Source organism: Scyliorhinus torazame, chromosome 21 (genome assembly GCF_047496885.1).
Source record: "Scyliorhinus torazame isolate Kashiwa2021f chromosome 21, sScyTor2.1, whole genome shotgun sequence".
Taxonomy (NCBI): domain Eukaryota; kingdom Metazoa; phylum Chordata; class Chondrichthyes; order Carcharhiniformes; family Scyliorhinidae; genus Scyliorhinus; species Scyliorhinus torazame.
In genome coordinates, this window is record NC_092727.1 from 73,261,660 (window position 1) to 73,282,570 (window position 20,911).

General features: G+C 46.1%; 1 protein-coding gene and 1 pseudogene across 1 annotated transcript in view; one reads left to right on the plus strand and one right to left on the minus strand.

Annotated features, from left to right (window-relative positions):
• The window catches only part of ace (angiotensin I converting enzyme (peptidyl-dipeptidase A) 1), a 534,228-nt gene that overhangs the window by 222,123 nt on the left and 291,194 nt on the right, over window positions 1-20,911 (minus strand). The gene's annotated exons all lie outside the window — the stretch shown is intronic.
• LOC140398714 (protein phosphatase EYA4 pseudogene) overlaps window positions 5,783-20,911 on the plus strand; it is a 61,717-nt pseudogene continuing 46,588 nt past the window's right edge.

Consider the following 20,911-nt stretch of genomic DNA (forward strand, 5'->3'; position numbering starts at 1 on the left):
TATTACAATGCCCGTGGTCCTTGTTGTGCACAGACTAGCTGCAGGGCTTCTTCCTTTTCCCTCCGCTGTGGCCTCCTTCTCCTGCTCAATAATCCTGTTCCCCTCATTGCTCGGTGCCCTCCTCAGTGCTCATTGTATGTCCCCGCTCACCTTCTTTGGTTGTTGTGGACCTGTGAATAGGAAGAACAACATGTTACAAGAGCACAAAACCTTCATTTGTCACAGCACCATAGTTTTAACTTCACATTCAGTCTAAAATATGGAAAAGGGCAATTTGCCCTGAGCAGCGCATGTCAATGCTCACCCACAGCACAAACGTCTTCACCAGTCTAACCGGCTTCCCTCATTTGCATTCTACACGTGGTTGTGAACATGCACTGACAAAAGTGGGGGAACTAGATACAGATACTTGGTGAACAAAATCCAATGGGAAATGAGGAGATTTGTTTTCAATATGACAAGTTATTCCGATGTGGAATTGACTTCCATAAAGGGCATTAGAAGCTGATCAAAGGCTGACTTTCAACAACGGGTTGAAAGAGCAGATGAATGCGTGGCTGAAGAGCTGGTTTGCACCGAAACTGGAATGGGACTAACATCCTTGCGAGGAGACCTGTTTGGGGGGGAGCGGAATTTAAACTAATTTGGCAGGGAGATGGGATGCAGGGTAGAGATACAGTGGGTGGTGATGCACAGCCAAATATAGAAGAAAAAACAAGTCAGTCCGGAAGGCAGAGCGAAGATAAGCATAGAGTACCTGTTGCTATCTTTTAATGGCCTGTTGTTTTAACATTGTCTCGGAACTCGTGGCCACGGTGGGGGCTGCTAATGGGGTCACTTTGTTTAGTTCCCTATAATCGATGGTCAGTCGCCATGAGCCATCGGGTTTCCTTACGGGCCAAATTGGGGCATTGTTAGTTGAGGCTACTGAACGAAGTACGCCTTGGTCAAGTAAACTTTGGATGACTTTTGCAATTTCTCCCTCTGCTTGTTGGGGGAAACCGTACTGTTTCTGGGGTTTAGGATCGGGACCTGTGATGTTAACTAAACCTGCGATCCTGCCGCCGTCGTGCTTGTGCTGGGCAAAAGATGCTTTGTGTTTCAGTAAAATGTCTCTAACTTCTTTGTCTTGACTAATGGTTCATGGATCAAACCAGATGTCTCCTACTGCGCTAATCCTGTGTGCGTAGTCTCCAACTGTGAGCGTGGCGGGGGCTCGTGCTGCCTTTGCCATTCTCCACACACATCTATTCACAGGGTCGAACAAAAGATTGTGGGAGCTCATGAAATCTATCCCCAAAATGTGTTCGGCTGTCTGGGATAGATCTACTAGAACAACGGGGTGTTTTGTCTTAATGTTTCCTATCTGAATAGCCACAGGGGCCGTAATGTGTCTCTGCTGTAAGTGTCCTGTGAAGCCGCTAAGGGTAATGGTATCTGTGGTGGGCCATGTATCCCGTTGGAACATTGTGGAGGGATTTAACATGGTACGGGACCCTCCTGTGTCCCAAAGAAATTCTACGGGTGTCCCTGGACTGTGCCTGCTACTACCGGCCTTCCGGACTTGTCCCAAAGGGTGTCGCAGACCCAAGTTGGGGAGTCCGAACACCGTCAATCGGTACAGTTCATGTCTGCATTCTCGGAACGGGCGCTAACACTGTGAATGGGCTTGGCTTTGTTCTTATTTGGGCCATTTGCCTGCTGTTTCTGGGGGGCATTGCACTCTCGGGCGTAATGTCCTAACTGTCTACAATTATAACATTCTTGTGATTTAGGCTGCTGTGGGCTGTTTCTTCCCTCGTTTACCCATGCGGGGTTTTGATGTATCCTGACTGGATGCATGTTAGCATCTGCCTGCTCTTCCTCTACTTTTCCTTTATCTGACGTTCCCTGAAGGGACTGTTCCCAAGCTCGGGATAATCTCTTTAATACCCATTTCTCATTATGAGTGTCGTCTGAGAGGTCATAATTGGCGCAAGCTCTCTGTCCTGCTTCGGTCACGTGGGAGACTATGATACAAGTCCATTTGGCCACATTTTCTGGTGTCAAATGGGCGCGGACTAACTCTCCAAATACTGTGGAAAAGTGGGTCCAAAGGTGTCCAGTAAACGCTGTTGGGTGCTCGGTTTTTTTCTGTCTGCATTTATTGAGTCCTTCTACGGGATCTCCCTTATTGTAGCCGATCGCATCTAGGTTCGCTGCATGCATTTCCTTGAGGGTGCCTCCCATTTTGTGGGTCGGGAAGGGCTGCCACGACTGAGGGGTCGAGGCTCAAAACTGTGAGCTTAACTTGCTCTTTTTTGTTCAGGCCGTACATGGTCTCGCCTGTTGCTTAACTCTCGCAAAATAATGGTGTGGGTCCGATGTGGGTTGGAACGGTTTGATTGGTCACACGCGTCCCTTAATTGGGTGACGGTTAATGGGGTGGTGTACAGAAAATCGGGGTCTCCGTTTGTTGTGGCCCTGGGCTGTGTGTGACAGGGTTCATGGGATTGTGCACTACCTGTGCAGTCGGGGGTTGGGGTGCTTTCCTTTTCTGGGTTTTATCTTGAGTACACGCTCCATGCACATAGCGATGGGCAGTTTCATTTAGCTCCTGCCAATCGGGCCCATTTTCCTGATCTAGCTGGGGTCCAAATGTATCTTGGAAACCATTTTGTACTGAGAGCAGGGATTGCAGGTCTGCAATTTGTTTTCGGCATTTGGCGTGGTCCACTGAACTCTGCCTTTGTTCCGTGGTGGAACTGTGTAGTGCTCGTAGGGCTGCCTTTAAATCCTGACATTGCATCTTTAATTGTTCAACTTGAAGTTCTGCCTCTTCTCTTACCAATACTGCGCGTTGCGTGTCTTGGTAAGCCTTATCGTACTGGGACTGAAAGCTGCTTAGGTGAGCGAGACAAGATTGGTATGCCCGTTTGACATCAACCATCTCCTTGTCCTTCGCTGCTAACTGCTCTGAGTTGCTTATTAACTTTCTCGCATTCGGTGACGTCTCCCTCACTATTCTTCTCTCTGTCTCGAATCTCTCTGCGGAGCGTCTTCACGACCTCCTCTGTGCCTCAAAATTGTGCCAAGCAGGACACGATTGCCTTCGGCTTACAAACTTTTCCTAAACTCCCTTTATGGATCTCGGTCAGGTTATCCCTATATGTCCTAAATGTCCTATACTTCCGGGACCTGTTTCCTCATTTACGCAAAATTTTAGATACTTCCGAATCTCCTCTTCCCATATGGGACACTGCTCTGCTCTATTGGTCGCTGTGACCTCGAATTCCTTGGGGTGCATAAGGCGTTCCATTGCCTTCAATGCCATCTCTACTGTAATCTCTGGGTTTCTACCGTAAATTTGGAACATGGGGGAATAAAGCGGTGATGCAAACACGGGTACGGCTTAAGCTATTTTCCGGTCTACAAAACCCCCGACAGTTTTACGCAACAAAATCTATCGAGATTACCTTATATCCCTTGTTTGTATGCATGTAAATTACACACTTCTGAATCTTGGAGGTTTGATCGATACTGGTCTTACGCTTGTGGATTTTAATTTTTCCAATTGGATTTCTAATTCAAAGTTGGGTTCTCTCAGAGTGACAAAGTCACTTCTGGGTCGAGTCCCACCAGAGTCGCCAGTAATGTTGCTATCTTTTAATGGCTATAAGTATGGTGGTTAATAAGGTCGCCTTTCTTAACCTTAATTATGAATATGCTTTCAGAGTTGCCAGGTATCTCTTGATACCGCCACAAGGTTCAACCGAATACCAATCAAAGAGCCAATACACCAGTTAGTTTGTTCAAAGTCAATGGTATTTTATTTACACACAGTATAATTTACTCATGCACAATAACACTACAGGCTAAACTATGCCTATCACTAACACCTATACTTAACTTCGGGTGCCCTCTTAGGTCAGAGGAACAGTGGCCGTTGTTCGGATCTGAGGCTGTTGGATTCGAAGAGGTAGCAGGAGTATAGCTATGGTCGTCCGTCTGGTAGCGAGCGTTGAACTTGAACTTACTTGCATCTGGTCGTGCAGGTGGAGGAGTCTCTCCAGTTGAGAGCCGAATCCAAGAGAGCGAACACATGGTGAGGTTCCTTCTTATGCTCTGGGGGGGGGCTTTGTGCACTTTTAGGCGGGCCTTAAACTTGGTCCCAATCAATTGGGCAGCTTATCGATCACCGCCATCGATCTGAGCCAATAAAGGAGCGGGTGCCTTGATGGCTGGGCGTTGGCCTTGCTTTGTTTGTATCTTCTTGCTGAGGTAGTGGCGCCGGAATGTCTGGGACGGTATCGGCTACCTGAGCACTAGTCCTTTGTTTATCGGAGATGGGCCATCAATGTGCAAATTGGCCAAGAGTTTCGGTTCTGTCTGCAGTCTGTCTTCTAAATACACATTCAGGTCCTGTGCCTGCTTGTTACTTTGTATTGTCCATTTTTCCCTGTATGCTCTGCGAGTGTCCATTTTATATGCTGAAAGTGGCCATCCCAGATGGCTACAACCTACAGAATCATAGAATACCGACGGTGCAGAAGGAGGCCATTTGGCCCATTAAGTCTGCACCGAACATTTGAAAGATCACTCTACCCAGGCCCCACTGCCCCGAACCTAACTTGTACATCCCTGGATACTAAGAGGCAATTTAGCATGGCCAATCCACCTAACCTGCACATCTTTGGATTGTGGGAGGAAACCGGAGTACCAGGAGGAAACCTATGCAGACACGGGGAGAATGTGAAACCTCCACACACAGAGTCACCAAGGCTGAAATTGAACTTTGGCCCCTGGTGCTGTGAGGCAGCAGTGCTAACCACTGTGCCACCGTGCCGCAAAACACATGGGGATATGGCAAGGCTGGATAGCATTTATTTTAATGCAAAGAGTCTTATGGGTACGGCAGATAAACTAGAGTGATGATTAACACCTGGGAGTATGGTATTATTGCTAACACAGAGACATCGTTGATGGAGGGGCAGGACTGGCAGCTCAATATTCTGGGGTATAGAATCTTCAGGTAAGATGGGATATTGATTCAGGCATCAATAATGCAGTGAGGAGGGATGATATCTTAGCAGGCTCTTCAATTGAGGCCATATGGGTGGACAGTACTATAGGCCCCCAAACATTCAGGGACAGATAGAAGAGCAGATATGTAGACAAATCTCAGAGAAGTGTAAAAATAATAGGGTAATAATAGTACGGGATTTCAACTTCACCAACATTGATTGGGAGAGGCAAAGTCTGAAAGGCTTCTAGGGCGTGGAATTCTTAAAGGTTTCTGAATTGGGGAAAGGCTGATTTTAATAGGATAAGACAGAATCTGGCAAAAGTGGACTGGGTGCAGCTACTTGTAGGAAGATCCATAGCAGAGCAGTGGGAGTCATTCAAAAAGTAAATAGAGAGAGTACAAAGCCAATGTGTTCCCGTAAAGGTAAAGGGTGAGTACTCAGTCCAGAGAACCCTGGATGTCAGGGAATATACAGCTTTGGATGAGAAAAAATGGGAGGCTTGTGGCAGATTCAGGGACTCAAAACAGCGGATGATCCAAAGGAGTATAGAAAGTGTAGGGGGTACTTAAAAAGAAAACTAGGACAGCGAAGAGGGGGCATGAAAAACATTGGTGGGCAAAATAAAGGGAAACCCCGAGGTGTTTTATAAATATATTAAGGGCGAGTGGGTAACCAGGGAAAGAGTAGGGACCATTATGAACCAAAGGGGCAATCTGTGTGTGGAGCCGAAAGACATAAGTGAGGTATTAACTGAATATTTTGCATCTGTGTTCACTATGGAGAAGGATAATGTAGGTATAGAAAGCAGGAAGCGGAACTGTGATATAACTGAACAGATTAGTATTGAGAGGGAGGAGGTGTTAGTGGTTTTAGTGAGCTTAAAAGTGGATAAATCCCCAGGCCCAGATGAAATATGTCCTAGGCTGCTGGGTGAGGCAAGAGAGGAGATTACAGGGGCTCAGATGCTAACTTTCAAATCCTCTCTGGCCACAAGAGAGGGTCCAGAGGACAGCTAATGTGGTTCCATTGTTCAAGAAGGGAAGTAGTGAAAAAACAGGTAATTACAGGCCAGTGAGTCTAACATCAGTGGTAGGAAAATTATTAGAAACACTTCTGAGGAACGGAATTAATTTCTACTTGGAGAGATAAGAATTAATCAAGGATATCAGCATGGCTTTGTCATGGAGAGGACAAATTTAATTGAATTTTTCAAGGGAGTGCCGAGGTGAGTAGGTGAGGGTAGTGCAGTTGATGTAATCTGCATGAAATTCAGTAAGGCTTTGAAAAAGATTCCACATGGGAGGCTGACCAAGAAGGGAAGAGCCCAATGGGATCCAGGGCAAATTGGATCCAAAATTGGCTTACTGGCAGGAGGCAGAGGATAATGGTCATAGGTTGTTTTGTGACTGGAAGCCTGTATCCAGTGATGTACTGCAGGGATCGGTATTGGGCCCTTTGCTGTTTGTAGTGTACATTAATGATGTAGATGGAAATGTGGGGGGTATGATCAGTAAGTTTGCAGATGACGGGAAAATTGTGGTAAATAGTGAGGAAGAACAGCCTTAGATTACAGGGTGATGTAGATGTTCTTGTCAGATGGGCAGAACAGTGGCAAATGGAATTTAACCCTGAAATGTGTGAGATGATGCATTTTAGAAGGCCTAACAAAGCAAGGGAATACACAATGAACAGTGAGACGCTAGGAAGCACAGAAGATCAGAGGAACCTTGGGGTGCATGTCCAAAGATTACTGACGACAGCAGGACAGGTAGATAAGGTAGTGAAGAAGGTGTATGGGATGCTTGCCTTTATGAGCCGAGGCATGGAATATAAGAGCAGGGAAGTTATGATGAAGCTGTATAAAATTCCCGTTAGGCCACAGCTTGAGTACTGTGTGCAGTTCTGGTCGCAACACTGTAGGAGGGAAGTGATTGCACTAGAAAGGATGCAGAGGAAATTCATCAGGATGTTGCCTGGGCTGAACTGTAAAGAGAGGCTGATTAGGCTGGGGTTGTTTTCCTTAGAGCAGAGAAGGCTGAGGGGGTCCTCACAGAGGGGTACAAAATTGTGAGAGACTTAGATAGGGTAGATCGGAAGAAAATGTTCCCCTTAGAAGAGGGGTCAAGAACCAACGGGCATATATTTAAGGTAAGGAGCAGGTGATTTAGAGGGGATTTGAGGAAAAACTTTTCCCCAGAGGGTGGTTGTAATCTGGAACTCACTGCCGGAAATGGTGGTAAAGGCACCTTCACCACATTTAAGAAGTATTTAGATGAGCACGTAAAATATCATAGTATTCCAAGACTATTGACCAAGTGCTGGAAAATGAGATTAGAATAGATAGGTGCTTGATGGGCTGGTGCAGACATGATGGGCTGAAGGACCTCTTTTATGTGCTGCAAAACTCTATGACTCTATGACTAATAGTCAAGGGTTATTTTTATTAATAGAAATCTGCCCCCTGCAGCAGAGCATCATTTTTGATGATGCCTCCAATCACATCAGAATTTTACTACTCACTTGTCTTTAGTTGCAGCTTTCAGCAAACCAATCGCAAAATAAATAAAAGCTCATGGTGCTGCCTGCATGAAGTAGCACAGGCTGCAGTTTTAAAATTGCCTGTGAAAGCTTACCTTCCCTGATCTAGTCATGATGTGGAGATGCTCTCATCCCACGTACTCCCCGCATTGGCGATCTCTACTGCCTCCTGAAAATACACAAGGCCAACACACCAGGCCATCCTATCGTTTCAGGCAATGGGACCCTGTGTGAGAACCTCTCTGGCTACATCGAGGGCATCTTGAAACCTATCGTACAAGGTACGCCCAGCTTCTGTCGTGATACGACGGACTTCCTACAGAAACTCAGCACCCATGGACCAATTGAACCAGGAACATTCCTCGTCACAATGGACGTCTCGGCACTCTACACCAGCATCCCCATGACGACGGCATTGCTGCAACAGCCTCAGTACTCAACACTGACAACTGCCAATCTCCAGACGCAATTCTGCAACTCATCCACTTAATTCTGGACCACAACGTCTTCACCTTCGACAACAAGTTCTTCATCCAGACGCACGGAACAGCCATAGGGACCAAATTCGCACCCCAATACGCCAACATCTTCATGCACAAGTTTGAACAAGACCTACTCACCGCACGGGACCTTCAACCGATGTTATACACCAGATACATCGATGACATTTTTTTTCCTTTGGACCCACGGCGAAAAATCACTGAAACAACTACATGATGACATCAATAAGTTCCAGCCAACCATCAGACTCACCATGGACTACTCTCCAAAATCAGTTGCATTCTTGGACACACTCGTCTCCATCAAGGACGGTCACCTCAGCACTTCACTTTACCGCAAGCCCACGGATAACCTCACAATGCTCCACTTCTCCAGCTTTCACCCTAAACACATTAAAGAAGCCATTCCCTATGGACAAGCTCTCCGTATACACAGGATCTGCTCAGACGAGGAGGAGCGTAACAGACATCTACAGACATTGAAAGATGCCGTCGTACGAACGGGATATGATGCTCGACTCATCGATCAACAGTTCCAACGCGCCACAGCAAAAAACCGCACCGATATCTTCAAGAAGACAAACACGGGACACAACCGACAGAATACCCTTCGTCGTCCAGTACTTTCCTGGAGTGGAGAAACTACGACATTTTCTTCACAGCCTTCAACACGTCATCGATGAAGATGAACATCTTGCCAAGACCATCCCCATACCCCCACTATTTGCCTTCAAACAACCGCGCAACCTCAAACAAACCATTGTTTGCAGCAAACTGCCAAGCCTTCAGAACAGTGACCACGACAACACACCACCCTGCCATGGCAATCTCTGCAAGACGTGCCAGATCATCGACATGGATACCACCATTACACGTGAGAACACCACCCACCAGGTACGTGGTACATACTCGTGCGACTCGGCCAAAGTTGTCTACCTCATACGCTGCAGGAAAGGATGTCCCGAAGCGTGGTACATTGGCGAGACCATGCAGATGCTGCGACAATGAATGAACGGACATCGCGTGACAATCACCAGGCAGGAATGTTCCCTTCCAGTCGGGGAACACTTCAGCACTCAAGGGCATTCAGCCTCTGATCTCCGGGTAAGCGTTCTCCAAGACGGCCTTCAGGACGCGCGACAACGCAGAATCGCTGAGCAGAAACTTATAGCCAAGTTCCGCACACATGAGTGCGGCCTCAACCGGGACCTGGGATTCATGTCGCATTACATTCATCCCCCACCATCTGGCCTGCGAAATCCTACCAACTGTCCTGGCTTGACACAATTCACGCCTCTTTAACCTGGGTTACCCCATCTCTGGGTCTGTAAAGATTTAATCACCTGCTAATGCTCACATTCCAAGCATTGTCTGGCATCTTTGAATTTGTCTATATATACTTTTCTGGAAAGTACCTCTTCATTCACCTGAGGAAGGAAGCGCGCCGAAAGCTAGTGATTCGAAACAAATCTGTTGGACTTTAACCTGGTGTTATAAGACTTCTTACTCTGATCTAGTCAGGTCATTGTGCTTCTTATTGCACTGATCGGTGGTCCTTAAGAGTGTGAATGTTGTGGTGAGGGTCTCTGCACCCTCTTTCCATGAAACCACTTATACCTTGCAAAGATCCTTTGCCTTCACAATCCCCAACGGTCGGGACAATACACTCCCCATCATGCCAGAGGGTCCCCATTAAGGAGGATGTGGAAACCCTTCACCTTCTGGGCGTGCAGATCTACAGATCTTTGAAGGTGGCAACACAAGTGGACAATGTAGTCAAGAAAGCATATGGAATGCTTGCCTTCATTGGATGGGGCATGGAGTATAAAAATTGGCAAGTCGTGCTGCAGTTGTATACATAGAATATATAGTGCAGAAGGAGGCCATTCGGCCCATCGAGTCTGCACCGATCCACTTAAGCCCTTACTTCCACCCTATCCCACGAACCCAATAACCCCTTCTAACCTTGGTAAGGCCGCACTCGGAATATTCTGATTGCCACACTACCAGAAGGATGTGGAGGCTTTGGAGAGGGTGCAGGGGAGGTTTACCAGGATGTTGCCTGGTCTGGAGGGTGTTAGCTATGTGGAGAGGCTGAATAGACACGGACTGTTTTCATTAGAAAAACGGAGATTGAGGGTAGACCTGATAGAGGTCTACAAGATTATGAGGGGCATGTATAGAGTGGATGGGCAGGCACTCTTTCCCAGGATGGAGGGGTCAGTCACCAGGGGTCATAGGTTTAAGGTCCATGGGGCAACGTTTAGAGGAGATGTGCGAGGCAGGTTTTATACGCAGAGGGTGGTGAGTGTCTGGAACGCGTTGCCAGGGAAGGTTGTGGAAGCAGATACATTAACGGCGTTCAAAAGGTATCATGCCAAACACCTGGATAGAACATAGAACATAGAACAATACAGCGCAGTACAGGCCCTTCAGCCCACAATGTTGCACCGAAACAAAAGCCATCTAACCTACACTATGCCATTAACATCCATATGTTTATCCAATAAACGTTTAAATGCCCTCAATGTTGGCGAGTTCACTACTGTAGCAGGTAGGGCATTTCACGGCCTCACTACTCTTTGCGTAAAGAACCTACCTCTGACCTCTGTCCTATATCTATTACTCCTCAGTTTAAAGCTATGTCCCCTCGTGCCAGCCATTTCCATCTGCGGGAGAAGGCTCTCACTGTCCACCCTATCCAACCCCCTGATCATTTTGTATGCCTCTATTAAGTCTCCTCTTAACCTTCTTCTCTCCAACGAAAACAACCTCAAGTCCATCAGCCTTTCCTCATAAGATTTTCCCTCCATACCAGGCAACATCCTTGTAAATCTCCTCTGCACCCGCTCCAAAGCCTCCACGTCCTTCCTATAATGCGGCGACCAGAACTGTACGCAATACTCCAAATGCGGCCGTACCAGAGTTCTGTACAGCTGCAACAGGACCTCCTGACTCCGGAACTCAATCCCTCTACCAATAAAGGCCAACACTCCATAGGCCTTCTTCACAACCCTATCAACCTGGGTGGCAACTTTCAGGGATCTATGTACATGGACACCTAGATCCCTCTGCTCATCCACACTTTCAAGAACTTTTCCATTAGCCAAATATTCCGCATTCCTGGTATTCCTTCCAAAGTGAATCACCTTACACTTCTCTACATTAAACTCCATTTGCCACCTCTCAGCCCAGCTCTGCAGTTTATCTATATCCCTCTGTAACCTGCTACATCCTTCCACACTATCAACAACACCACCGACTTTAGTATCATCTGCAAATTTACTCACCCACCCTTCTGCGCCTTCCTCTAGGTCATTGATAAAAATGACAAACAGCAACGGCCCCAGAACAGATCCTTGTGGTACTCCACTTGTAACTGAACTCCATTCTGAACATTTCCCATCAACCACCACCCTCTGTCTTCTTTCAGCTAGCCAATTTCTGATCCACATCTCTAAATCACCCTCAATCCCCAGCCTCCGTATTTTCTGCAATAGCCTACCGTGGGGAACCTTATCAAACGCTTTGCTGAAATCCATATACACCACATCAACTGCTCTACCCTCGTCTACCTGTTCAGTCACCTTCTCAAAGAACTCGATAAGGTTTGTGAGGCATGACCTACCCTTCACAAAGCCATGCTGACTATCCCTGATCATATTATTCCTATCTAGATGATTATAAATCTTGTCTCTTATAATCCCCTCCAAGACTTTACCCACAACAGACGTGAGGCTCACCGGTCTATAGTTGCCGGGGTTGTCTCTACTCCCCTTTTTGAACAAAGGGACCACATTTGCTAACCTCCAGTCCTCTGGCACTATTCCTGTAGCCAATGATGACATAAAAATCAAAGCTAAAGGCCCAGCGATCTCTTCCCTGGCCTCCCAGAGAATCCTAGGATAAATCCCATCAGGTCCCGGGGACTTATCTATTTTCAGCCTGTCCAGAATTGCCAACACCTCTTCCCTACGTACCTCAATGCCATCTATTCTATTAGCCTGGGGCTCAGCATTCTCCTCCACAACATTATCTTTTTCCTGAGTGAATACTGACGAAAAATATTCATTTAGTATCTCGCCTATCTCTTCAGACTCCACACACAACTTCCCATCCCTGTCCTTGACTGGTCCTACTCTTTCCCTAGTCATTCGCTTATTCCTGACATACCTGTAGAAAGCTATTAGCTTTTCCTTGATCCTACCTGCCAAATAATGGGATAGGATGTGTCTCGAGGAAGCGATGAGGGTTCTGGCAAAGGTTGGTACCATGACCGGTACAGTCTTGGAGGGCCGAAGGGCCTATTCCTGTGCTGGATTGTTATTTGTTCTTTCTTTGTTCTTTGTTGACTTTAACTGAGTTGATGGTGATTGTTTTCCGCTTTCAATAGTGCCGCAAGCTTAGTCTCTGAGTTACACCATGAGCCAAAATATTTATGAGTTCAGGGGTCTTAAAAAGCTCACCCGATGGGGAATTGTAAAATCACTGACAGCAACATCTGGATTTCTGCTTTTAACTGCACATGTGTGGACTCCAGAGTTGCTGCAGTATCAAAGGAGCGACAATGGTTTCAATATCATTACCACTGCCATATCTGTGTCACTGAAGTCGAACACAATACAATCAGTAATTCATATCAAATACTATGCAACTCAATTAATAACTCATACAAAACAATACATAGCACAGTAATTCAGGTCAATAACTATGCAATATAATAAATAATTCAAATCATTACCATATTTTACATTCAATAATTCACATTAATAACCACATTAATTAAGCCATAATTCACACCAAATGCTAAGTGACAAAATCAGTGCTTTGCATCGAACACTGTATCACACAATCAGATTTGAGTATACTAATTAATATTAAATATGAAACAAACAAATAAACAATTCACATCAAATGTTACAGATATAATCAGTCAATTACACTAACTGCTATGCAACACATTTGGTAATTTATGCTAAATTCAAGCTGACTCATTTACTAATTTATATCAAATATTATTCAATGCACCAGTAAGGCATACTAAATACTACACAACACAATTAACAATTCATATCAAACACTATACCATAGTTTGTATCAAATGCATGTGCTGATATTCTGTTATTCACATCAGATACTCAGATATAATCTGAAATTCAGATCAAATATTTCCCAACAAAGTCAATTATTCACACCGGGGCAAAAGATTTCACAGGATGATCAGTAAGTCAAATACTGAACAAAATCAGTAATTTGCATCAAATGGTGCACGGCACAATCAGTAAATTGCACAGATATACTATCGTCAGTACCTCACAACAAATATTAAACAGCACACTCAGTAATTTATGCCAATTATGTTGTAATTTACCCCAAATACTGAACCACAAAACCAGTAACTTGCACTAAACGAAGAAATATTCTGTGGCTCCTAACTCTCATTTTAAGTCATAGACAACACCCCCTCCCCCTCCCCTCCCCACCCTGAGCAGAAGCTGTTTCTAACTCTTGATTAAAACCTTTCAAATTTTTAACAGCCTCAATCAAAATTCAGCTTAGCATTCAGCATTCTAGAATACAAGCCTACTTTATGTCATCTCTCCCTATGATCTAACCATTGGATTATTGGTAAAATTCTGAACAATCTATGCTGTTCTCTTTCCAATATTAATCTAGTCATGTGCAGTAAGCAATGAGGAAAGTGATAAACTTTGGCCTTAATTGCAATAATGCTGGAGAAAGGAAGTCTGTTGCAGTTATAAGTGCTTTAGTGAGATCACACCGGAATTCTTTTACCAGTTTTGGTCTCTTTACCTAAGGAAGAATGTTCTTCATTTCGAGATGCTGCAACAAAGGTTCACTGGATTGATTCCTGGGGTGAGAAGACTGTCCTATGGGGAGAGTTTAAGTAGAATTGGACAATATTCTCTTGAATTTAGAAGAAAGGGAGGAGATCGCATTGAAAATGTGAGGTTTGCGAAGGTCTGGATGCTGTGAGGTTGTTTCCCTGGTTGGAGAATCTGAACAATTGCTTCACAGCTCCAGGGTCCCAGGTTCGATTCCGGCTTGGGTCACTGTCTGTGCGGAGTCTGCACATCCTCCCCGTGTGTGCGTGGGTTTCCTCCGGGGGCTCCGGTTTCCTCCCACAGTCCAAAGATGTGCAGGTTAGGTGGATTGGCCATGATAAATTGCCCTTAGTGTCCAAAATTGCCCTTAGTGTTTGGTGGGGTTACTAGGTTATGGGGATAGGGTGGAGGTGTTGACCTTGGGTAGGGTGCTCTTTCCAAGAGCTGGTGCAGACTCGCTGGGCCGAATGGCCTCCTTCTGCACTGTAAATTCTATGATAATCTATGATAACAGTAAGAAGTCTTACTACACCAGGTTAAAGTCCAACAGGTTTGTTTCGAATCACTAGCTTTCAGAGCACTGCTCCTTCCTCAGGTGAATGAAGAGGTGGGTTCCAGAAACATTTATATAGACAAAGTCAAAGATGCAAAACGATACTTTGAATGCAAGTCTTTGCAGGTAATTAAGTCTACAGGTCTAGACGGAGCAACTGGAGAGAGGGATAATCACAGGTTAAAGAGGTGTGAATTGTCTCAAGCCACGGCTCGAACCTGGGACCCTAGCGCTGTGAAGCAACCATGCTAAACATGGCAAGTCATGCAGCTGTATAGAACCTTAGTTAGGCCACACTTGGAGTATAGTGTTCAATTCTGGTCGCCACACTACCAGAAGGATGTGGAGGCTTTAGAGAGGGTACAGAAGAGATTTACCAGAATGTTGCCTGGTATGGAGGGCATAAGCTATGAGGAGCGATTGAATAAACTCGGTTTGTTCTCACTGGAACGAAGGAGGTTGAGGGGCGACCTGATAGAGGTATACAAAATTATGAGGGGCATAGACAGAGTGGATAGTCAGAGGCTTTTCCCCAGGGTAGAGGGGTCAATTACTAGGGGGCATAGGTTTAAGGTGAGAGGGGCAAGGTTTAGAGTAGATGTACGAGGCAAGTTTTTTACGCAGAGGGTAGTGGGTGCCTGGAACTCACTACCGGAGGAGGTAGTGGAAGCAGGGACGATAGGGACATTTAAGGGGCATCTTGACAAATATATGAATAGGATGGGAATAGAAGGATACGGACCCAGGAAGTGTAGAAGATTGTAGTTTAGTCGGGCAGTATGGTCGGCACGGGCTTGGAGGGCCGAAGGGCCTGTTCCTGTGCTGTACATTTCTTTGTTCTTTGTTCTTTGTAAACACTATGCCACCGTGCCACCCCCCCCCCCACCCCCCCCCAGGGTTTTTCAATCAAAGTGTGTTTTCATTGGGAGCCAATGTTGGTTTGTGAGCATTGGGATGATGGGTGAATAGGACTTAGCAGTATAGCTTTGGATGACCGGAGTTTTACAGAGGGTAGAATGTGGAAGACCAGTCACAAGTGCGTTGCAGTTATCCAGCCTAATGAAGGCGTGCATGAGGCTCTCAGCAGCAATGAACTGAGGCAGATTGCAGATGGTTCTCTTTGTGATGGCATGAATAAGGTTGGAAGTTCATCTCGGGGACGACTATGACACCAAGATTTGAAAAGTCCGTTAAATGTTACATGACACTATTAGTAATTCACATCAAATATTACAATAAGGCAAAATGAGTGGTTTTCACAGTTAATACAACAAAACACATTCAGTAATTCAGACCAAATACCAAACAGCGACACCAGCAATTCTTGTCAAATAGTACATCGCATAATTAGTAATGATCACAACACAAATTAGAATTTCAAATTCAATCATAGACTATGCAATCAGTAACTCACATCTAATGGTACACCAAATATATCAGTAATTTTAATCAAAAACCGTACAACGCAATAAGTATTTTGCAATAAAACTCTATACAGCATAGTCATTCATATACTATATGACAAAACCTCTAATTAAGAACATATGAATAGAAGTAGGCCATTCAGCCCCTCGAGCCTTTTCAACATTCAGATCCATCTCTTAATTCAATGCAGTTGCCTTGGGTCCCTTTCCACTACTGATCTCAGATTAAAATTAAGTAACAGAACTAGCATCTTCCACTTTTGCTGGGAGAGTGTTACACACTTCCACTTATTTTGAAGAACTGTTTTCTAATTTTGCACTGAATGACTTGGCTTTTATTTTAATGTTATATTTGTTTGATTAGACTCCGCCCTCCCACCCACCAGGGGACTTTTATTTCTGTCTACCTTACCCTCTAATCCTTTTACAATCTCACTGTTTAAGGTGGGCTTGGTTTCCCCATTCTTGTGTCAACATGTATTATTCATATTCTCTATATTGAACTGTATATATCCTAACGGTCACCTTAACTTTGTCTCCCCACAGGCTTTCAGAATCGATTGCCCCACCCCCTTCAATTTCACGTTAACACCAATTTCACAAATTTCTTAAATTGACCCCTTAATCTCCATACATGGTTTATAGAATCCCTACAGTGCAGAAGGAGGCCATTCAGCCCCTCAAATCTGCACCAATTCTCCGAAAGAGCACCGCACCTAGACACCATTCTCCGTCCTATCCCCGTAACCCCGCCAAGGTACAATTTAGCGTAGCCAATCCACTGAACCTGCACATCTTTGGACTGTGGGAGGAAACTGGAGCACCCGGAGGAAACCCACATAAACACGCAAAGAATGTGCAAACTCCACACAGACAATCGTCCGAGGTCAGAATCGAACCTGGGTCTCTGGCGTTGTGAGGCAGCAGTGCTAACCACTGTGCCGCCCCAACATCCTAAACATTCACCGCACCTTGTCAATTCAGGAAACTTTCTTGAAGTCTGACCTTTTCTCTCTTTTGAGCAATAATCTCCAAGTCAGGTACCACGTTATGTTTAATTCCATCTGCCATTATGACGGGTCAATCATCACAGCTCCAAGACATCACTGCAGAAGTTCCTCAGGGTCCTAGGCCCAATCACCTTCAGCAGCTTCATCAATGGCCTTCCCTCCATCATAAGATTAGAAGTGGGGATGTTCGCTGATGATTGCACAATGTTCAACACCATTCGCGACTCCTGAGACACTGAAGCCGGCCATGTCCAAATGCAATCAGACCTGGACAATATCCAAGCTTGGGTTGACATGTGGCAAGTAACATTCATGTCACACAAGTGCTGGGCAATGGCTATCTCCAACAAGAGGAAATCTAACCATTGCTCCTTGACATTCAATGGCATTACCATTGCTAAATCCCCACGATCAACATCCTGGGGGTTACCATTGATCAGAAACTGAACTGGACTAACTGCATAAATACTGTGGCTACAAGAGAAGCTCAAAGGCTAGGAATCCTGCGGCGAGTAACTCACCTTCAGACTCCTCAAAACCTGTTAACCATCTAGAAGGCATAAGCCAGGAGTGCAATGGAATACTCTCCACTTACCTGGATGAGTGCAACCCTAACAGCACTCAAGAAGATTGATACCATCCAGGATAAAGCAAGTTCCTTAGGCAGCACCTTTCATACCCACGACCACTGCCATTTAGATGGACAAGAGCAGCAGATAACTGGGAACCCCACCAACTGGAGGTTCCCTTCTGAGTCACTCACCATCTTGACTTGTAAATATGTATCGTTGTTCCTTCACTGGCGCTGGGTCAAAATCCTGGAACTCCCTCCCTAACAGCACTGTGGGTGTACCTACATCTCACGGACCACAGTGGCAGCTCACCACCACCTTCTTGAAGGGCAAATGAGATGAGGAATAAACGGTTGCCTAGCCAGCAACGCTTATAACCTATAAATGAACTTTTAAAAATCGATGCCTTTACTTTGGAAGGCAAATGTTTAAAATGTGAATAAAGATGCAATAATGTTGATACAGAGAGAATGATTTCCGCTGATGAGGCTCTCAAGAACAAAGAGGCATTATCTTAAAATGAGAGCTAGGCCTTTCAGGCGTAAAATCAGAAAGCTTTTTTCCTCACAAAGTGTTGTGATAATCTTGAATCATCTGGCCCAAACAGCTGTGGATGTTAGGGCAAATGTGACTTTGAAACCATTATTGTTAGATTTTAAGTGAGAGTTTCAAACGATATGGAGCTACTGTTATTCAGATTACATTGGATACACGGTACAGGAACAGGCCAGTTCATGCTGGTGTTAATGCATCACTCAAGTCTCCTCCCATCTTTTTGCATCAAAATCGACCATCGTAACCCTTCTTTCTCAGATGCTTGTTTAGCTTTCCATTAAACCTCAACGACTTCCCATAGTAATGAGTTCCACATTCTCATCATTATTGGTAAAGGCATTTTTCTGAATTCCCCATTGGATTTCTTTCTAACTATCTTATATCGATGGCCTCCAACTATATGTTCCGCACCAGAGGAAACGCTCTCTCTGTATCCAACCTATCAAAAGCTTTCATCATTTAAAAGTCCTCTATAGGATTAAGTAATGAGGAGAAACTAGATCTACTGGCAAGATGATCAATGATCTACAGACACAGCTTTAAGAACAGGTTTGCCCAACGTTTCCGCACGAAGGGCCACGCTACAAATCTTTCCTCACTCGAGGGGCTGGTGAGCAAATTCTATGAAAAGGCAATTGATCGTGTTCCTGGGAAGAGAAGGGGTTACATCCTGGTTCATGATTGTGGGAGGAATTGAATCAGATGGTCCGATTGTGGTAGCTTGGCAGAGACATAATCGGCCCCATTCACTGGCTAGAAATTCAGGCCAGCCCTGGAAGCCATGACACTATTTTGCATGGCTCAGACAATTCGTTGCCTCACGGCGTGGCTTCTGCTCCTCTGAGGCATGATGTCCCAACTCCAGATGCGGTCAGTCAATCAGAGGGTTGACAGCTCTTTGGTCAGAGCAGTGCCACTAGGTGCCGTGGTCAGTCCCAGAGCAGGAGCATCGCTGGAGTCCAGGAAGAGAGGAGAGTGGAGCAGGCTCATCGGGGTTAATCAGGCCGGCCCCAGCGAGGTGTTTGAGGGTTGGGGGGAAGGAGTTGTCAATCAAAAGGACATTGAAACCTTCCAGTGGGGCTGGGGCGGCCCTTGTTGATGGGGTGCTCTCCTTGCATAACAAGGTTCCTGATCAGGTCTTCTGAGCCCACAGTCAGGCCACCAGTATATGTCTCACAGCTTCACCTCATGGTGCAGGCCTCTTTGCTATTGGTAAAATAATAGCTAGAGGCAGGAAGGCTTCAGCCATGTCATTCCTCACCATCTCTCTTGATTTTATTCCCCTTGTGCCTGTAGGTCTATTCCTGGAGGCAAAGGTTGTAAAATTCCAGCCCTTCTGTCAACTGACTGGGAATTCTGAGATGCTGAAATCATTTAAAGATCTGCAGCATTCATATGAAAGAATTCCACAAATACTACATTGGTCCAAATGTAACAACACTGCACAGTATCAGATTGCAAAATGTAACTTACATTAATTGATCACAAAGGAGAGAAGGCAGTGTCCTGGAGCTAGTAATTATAGACTGTCCAGTCTGAATACATACTTTAAAAAAGTTGCAAGGAGCGGCAGACTGAAGACTATTTTCACAGTAAATATGTCCTTCAGCAACTATTTCATTTAAGGTACTAGCCATGGTGCAGTGGGTAACGCACTTTCCTTGGAATCAGAAGGTCCAAGCCCCATCTAAAGTGACCCTACAGTGACCACAACAAAGAGATGTAAGGGCATTCCAATCACTCAAATGTGTGATTTCACTGGATTTATCTCTCTTTGATGTGGTCAATGTTTACAAACATTGGAGTTTCACCACTTGGGCTACTGAACCGTGAAGGGTTATGAATGGATCAAAGCTGCAGATAGTTTGTAGAAGCTGTCAATCACAGACCACTATTCTAAAGCTTGGACTACTTGCAGCTAATGGATCAGTGGGAAGCAGCACATGTCCCAGATGCTCTCCTTCGGGTAACGGATACTTGGAGCTGCTAGGTAAGCATTACAGCTATAATGCTTCCCACTGCCCCTGTCGAGACTGCTCTCTCGCTTCCACGGAAAGTCCTTCTCTCAGGGGTATGTGTGTGGGGGGTCAGAGTGAAGGGGGAGAGCTCTCAGAATGGAGGGGGTGAGCTCTCAGAGTGGGGGGGTGAGCTCTCAGAGTGGAGGTGTGAGCTCTCAGAGCGGAGGGGGTGAGCTCTCAGAGTGGGGGGGTGAGCTCTCAGAGTGGGGGGGTGCGCTCTCAGAGTGGAGGGAGAGGGCTCTCAGAGTGGGGGGTGAGATCTCAGAGTGGGGGGCGTGTAATCTCAGAGTGGGGGGGTGAGCTCTCAGAGTGGAGGGGGAGAGCTCTCAGAGTGGAGGAGGTGTGCTCTCCGAGTGGAGGGGGAGCTCTCAGAGTGGGGGGGGAAGCTCTCAGAGTGGAGGGGGAGGGCTCTGAGAGTGGAGGGGGAGGGCTCTGAGAGTGGGGGGGTGAGCTCTCAGAGTGGAGGGGGAGCTCTCTGAGTGGGGGGGGTGAGCTCGCAGAGTGGAGGGGGGAGAGCTCTCATAGTGCAGGGGGAGGGCTCTGAGAGTGGGGGGGTTCAGCTCTCAGAGTGGGGGAGGGAGCTCTCAGAGTGGAGGGGTGAGCTCTCAGAGTGGAGGGGGAGCTCTCAGAGTGGAGGGGGAGCTCTCAGAGTGGAGGGGGAGCTCTCAGAGTGGAGGGAGAGAGCTCTCGTAGTGGAGGGGAAGGGCTCTGAGAGTGGGGGCGTGAGCTCTCAGAGTGGGGGGGGTGAGCTCGCAGAGTGGAGGGGGAGAGCTCTCATAGTGGAGGGGGAGGGTTTTGAGAGTGGGGGGGTGAGCTCTCAAAGTGGAGGGGGAGCTCTCAGAGTGGGGGGGGGGTGAGCTCGCAGACTGGAGGGGAAGAGCTCTCATAG